The sequence below is a fragment of the Saimiri boliviensis genome, chromosome 16 (genome assembly GCF_048565385.1).
Source record: "Saimiri boliviensis isolate mSaiBol1 chromosome 16, mSaiBol1.pri, whole genome shotgun sequence".
In the NCBI taxonomy this organism is placed as follows: domain Eukaryota; kingdom Metazoa; phylum Chordata; class Mammalia; order Primates; family Cebidae; genus Saimiri; species Saimiri boliviensis.
Genome location: NC_133464.1, coordinates 48718831 through 48724558, shown reverse-complemented (window position 1 = coordinate 48724558; position 5728 = coordinate 48718831). Strand labels below are relative to the sequence as shown.

Here is a 5728-nt window from a genome sequence, read left to right as displayed (position 1 = left end):
GAAACTCTTATTCTGCCCTACAGAAAAATGAAACAATAAGAAAACAGCCACAATTGCACAAAATGAATTAAGAAAGGAAAACTGGAGAGAAGCCAAATGCAATATAACAGTAACATTAAGCTGGCAGTTCTAAACTGTGTGTGTGTTTGTGTGTGTCTATTAGTTAAAAAGTGAATGTGAAATAAATGATAATTAAGCACAGATTAATAATTTTAAATAATCTGTTTTCATTTTTCAAAGCTTAATGTATTTGTCATAATTTCTGCAATAGTATCACAATACATGCCATGATGGCATAGATTTTTGGTTGAAAATTGAACAAATATAAAGCTACTAGATTATTCATTGCATCTAAACAATCATTTATTTTGTTAATAAGACATATTTCCACTTATCTATCATTAATATTTTTGGTAGTCAGTTACAATATTGTCCATATGTTTTTGGCTTTAATTTTTGTCACATACTAAGATGATTATAGATGTGTGTCTCATGTGAATATCATTGGGTAACTTTTAATGTGCAGAAAAAATACTTGGAATTCCAGTCTACATTTTCAAAGAAGTGAAAAGCTGAACCAAGAAAGTGGCTATAGAAAAGAAGAGGCAGAAATAAAAAGCACTGCAGATGTAGAAGAGAGAAAGCTAAATAATTGATTGAATATGAGGAAAAAGCAGTAAGGGAAACTCAAGATTGACTTAAAGGTTTTAAGCCTGAGTAACAGTGCTTCCATAGATAGAAAGAGACAATATAGAAAAAATTGATTTGGGGATAAAAATTATGAGTTTACTTTGGATGTGCTGAATTTGACAAAGCTTTAAATACATATAAATTAACTGCTCTTCATGTAGTTGATAATGTAGTTCAGGTATCAGAAATGTTTCTATGTGAGCACGAGATTTGTGAGCCAGAAGCTTAAAAGCCACAATACTAATTGGGACTTTTTAGTCAGTCAATGGAGAAGAAAATTTTTTACAAAAAAGGAGTAAATAACAGCTAATGACTGTAACTGAAGATAAAAAGAGGAAAGAGGCCGTGGCCCCGGAAGAACCTTGTCCTGGGCGGCTGTGGCACGGCAGTCGCCGTGATGGCCTAGGGGCTGGGCGGCTGACCGCCGGGCTAGGAGAGGGCCCAGCGCCCCGAAGCTCAGTGGCCGCTGCTCGAGCGCGGCCTGCGCCATGGCCACCTCCACCGCCTCCTTGGAGCATTTCGAGAAGCTGCACGAGATCTTCCGCAGCCTCCATGAAGACCCACAAGGGGTGCCCGAGCAGCTGCTGGGGACGGCGGGGACCGAAGAGAAGAAGAAGTTGATCAGGGATTTTGATGAAAAACAACAGGAAGCAAATGAAACGCTGGCGGAGATGGAGGAGGAGCTACGTTATGTACCCCTCTCTTTCTGTAACCCCATGATGTCTAAGCTTCGAAACTACCGGAAGGACCTTGCCAAACTCCATTGGGAGGTGAGAAGCACACCTTTGACAGCCATGCCTGGAGGCCGAGGAGATATGAAGTATGGCATATATGCTGTAGAAAATGAGCATATGAATCAGCTGCAGTCTCAAAGGGCAATGCTTCCAGAAGGCACTGAAAGCCTGAACCGGACCAACCAAAGTATTGAACGTTCTCATCGGATTGCCACAGAGACTGACCAGATTGGCTCAGAAATCATAGAAGAGCTGGGGCAACAACGAGACCAGTTAGAACGCACAAAGAATAGACTGGTAAACACAAGTGAAAACTTGAGCAGAAGTCGAAAGATTCTCCGTTCAATGACCAGAAAAGTGACAACCAACAAGCTGCTGCTTTACATCATCATCTTACTGGAGCTCGCCATCCTGGGAGGCCTGGTTTACTATAAATTCTTTCGCAGCCATTGAACTTCCTATAGGGAAGGGTTTGTGGACCAGACTTTGACCTTGTGATTACATGATGTTAGGGATGTCGATAGAATAAGCATATTGCTGCTGTGGGCTAACAGTTCAGGGATGCACTGTATAGCCAGACTGTGGGAGAGGGAAAGGAAAGATGGAAAGCCACTTAAATGTGAAGGAACAGCAACAAGACCAATATGATATACCAAGGTAATAAACGCTGTTTATGACTTCTTAAAAAAAAAAAAAAGAGGAAAGTAAGCATAAAGATATTAACCAGATGTGCAAAACAAGAAGAGTGTAATCTCAGTTAATGAAAGTGGAAAAGATTTAAAAGGAGAGGAATGTCAAGAAAATTAAATGATGTTCAGATTTCTGAAAGTAAGTCTTAAGATCATTGGGTTTGCTGAAAAAATTCATTGCTGACTTTTTTAGAAATACAATCAATAGAATCTTCAAGAAGTGGCCAGAAGCAGTGGCTCACACTGTAATCTCAGCACTTGGGGAGGTCGAGGCAGGTGGATCACTTAAGGCTAGTAGTTCAAGACCAGCATGGTCAAGATGGCAAAACCCCATCTCTATTGAAAATACAAAAATTAGCCAGGCATGGTGGCAGGCCTGTAATCGGCCACTCAAGAGGCTGAGGTGGGTTAATTGCTGGAACCGGGAGGCGGAAGTTGCAGTTAGCAGAGATCGTGCCACTACACTGCAGCCTGGGTGACATGGCAAGACTCCTTCTCAAAAAAAAAAAAAAAATGAAAGAAAAAAAAATAGAATCATCAAGAAGAAAACATTCTCAAGACAAAATAATTGATTAGATATTGATTACATTGGGATTAACTGAGAATACAGATATAACTAATATTGTAAGAGTTAAATAAAGGATACTGATAATCTTACTAATGTAAGTTTAAATATCAAATGTTCCAAAACAGAAGAGTGGATACTCTGTCTCTTCCTCCCCCTTTCTTTCTCTCTTTCTATATATACATATATGTATGCAATTATATGTATACATATACATGCATACATATATGTATATATGCAAACCTAAGTGTGTATATATACATACATATCTGTGTATATATGTACATACATTATATACATACACATATACCTATGTGGTAAGGCATCACATAGTAACCTTCAATCAATGATGGACTGCATATACAAAGGGATCCAATAAAGTTATAATGCAGTGTTTTATATTATACTATATTACATCTTTTCTGTCCTCAGATACACAAATATTTACAATTTCTCTACAGTTGCTTATAGTATTCAGTACAATAATATCCTATACATGTTTGTAACCTAGAAGTATTGGCTATATCATATAGCTTCGGTATTATCATTGATGATACCTGATTAGAGAGATCATGAGCATGAACAGCAAACTTTTTATTTCATGGAAAACATAATAAAATTTTAGGCTTTGTGGGTGTCTGGGTTTTTTTGTTGTTGTTCTGTTGGTTTGGTTGGTTTTTAAGTTATTTAAAAATGTAAAAGCCATTCTAGCTTACAGGCTGTAGTTTGCCAACTCCTGATATGAATTATTAACTTGGAAAACAGCCGAGTAAAATAATTATGATATGTAATTCATAGTATAACACTGCTTTTAAAATGTGTATATGTGTTTGAATGTATGAATGTGTGTGTGTTCACTTTTTGCCTCAAAGATTAAAACCCTGTGTTGTGACAGTAGTGCGTTTATTGATGTTTGCACATTTTTTTTTTTTTTGCTGTAACAACCAAACTCCTATATATGATTAACATACTTATAAACTGATTTACTCTTAAATTACTGAAATAGAGATGTTGGGTTTTTAGGAAAAACAAAAGTGATGTAATTTTTACAGAGTTTTTCCAAGGTAAGTTAAAATGTCAGTTTTTATTTTGGCTATACATATTACAAACGTCTACCCATTTCTTCTCTAATTTTCATATATTTTGCAATATATTAATATCCTTATGGAATCTCTTTAGTAAAAAATGTACAATATTGATTAGGTATGAAGGAAATAGAATCAACACATTATCATAGAATTTTTAAGAATTTTTTAATGGTTTCATTCTTCAGTCCCAGTTAAGATATGTAATCTCTTTATGTTTAGATTATTAATAATATACCTTGATCTATCAATCAAACTATGATGGTTCTTAAGTGATTAAGAGTCTGTTGCACTTTCTATATTTTAAGCCATTTCAAAAAACAAGTGAAACAAGAGATACTCTTAAATCCATCTTAGAAGAAAAAATATAATTATGGTGTTAGTGCTGCTATATAGACTATTTTCTGAAGATTTACATTTCTGATGCTCAAAATGTTCACTGATGTCTGAACCAATGAATCAGTAATGCCTACTGCTTTAGTCAGATGGCATCTCTAATTGCACATATAGATAATCAATAGAATAATTGAAAAAATGAGCACAGAAACTGTCATTAAGATCCAGGGAAATTGATAATTTAGAATTCTAGTATAAAGTCACGCCCTAAGTCACACTCACAATATGACAATGTAAATTTGGATAGTCAGTTAATTTCTGCATTTTAGAGATTGAAGCAGTATCACCTAACAGCTAAAAACCAGAATTCTAGCATCAGATATTTTTGAGTTTGCAGTTTGGCTCCAATATTTGCTATCTGACACTGTGGAAATTACTTAATATATCCAGGTCTAAATTTTATTACCTGTATAATGCTATATAATGAAATAAAGCTGTTATCTACCTGACTGGGTACTTCTGAGGATCAAATGAGAGTGCTTAAAAAAAAGAAGATAAAAATTTTGTATAGCCGCTGGGACATATTAAGCACTCCAAATTGATTTTATTATCTTTTACAAACCGAAAATTAAAGATAACAATAGATCTACTTACATCCAAGGATTCTTGTCAATATTAACACAAGAACAGTGAATGAAAAATTACCTTCAGAAAATTAGAATAGTAACCACTTAGCTTTGAAACACTGACCTTTTGTTTTCTATTCATTCTTTTTTCTTTAGATGTCTAACTGTTGTTTTAAAACTAGGATTATCTCCTCCATGGTAATTTTTATTATGCTCTGGTTGATTTTGTTTTTCCTCTGTGGTTTCAGATGTTAATTTCACTCTTTCTAGCTAGGTAAGGCCTGACATTTCTGGGAAAACTAAACCAAACTCCAATATTCTGTCTTCTAGTAATATTTCAAACATAAATTTATCATTTTTATCTCTTCAGATGTCTGCTTTTTTCTCTGTATTTTCAAAAACAATTATGTAATGCTTACCCATCTATTTTGATTTTACTGCTCTAAAATTTTCCATATGGCTTGTATTATGCCATCTTGACTGAAAACTCGCACTCTTAACCTCCATACCTAGTGTGCTTTCCTGTATATCCTATCTTACACATTTTCGGAAGACAATATACTATCACAGCTTTTACAGGTTGTATGAAAGAATCACATTTATATAAAATTAGCCCTTTATATCCACGGTTCTGCATCTGTAGAATTAACTAGCCATGGATTAAATTATTGAAATTATTGAAAAATAATTATTGAAATTATTTTTTTAAAATTAAATTAAAATTAAATTTAATGAAAGTAAATTTTAAAAAATATTGAAAAATAACAATCTGAAAATTAAAACCAATACAGTTTCAACATAATTTACACAGCATTTATATCATATTAGGCATTATGTGTCATCTAGAGATTATTTAAAGGATATGGTAGATATGCATAGGCTATAAGCAAATACAGTATTTTAAATAAGAGGCTTGAGCATCCACGAATTTTGGTATCCTTGGGAATCCTAGAACAAATCTGCTGAATATACTAAGGGATGATTCTACTTTCTTTGATTTTTC

General features: G+C 34.3%; 1 pseudogene; it reads left to right on the top strand.

The window, feature by feature from the left end:
* Positions 1-1046: 1046 nt before the first annotated feature.
* On the top strand, positions 1047-2060 carry LOC101038014 (vesicle transport through interaction with t-SNAREs homolog 1B pseudogene; annotated as a pseudogene).
* The last annotated feature ends 3668 nt before the right edge of the window (positions 2061-5728 follow it).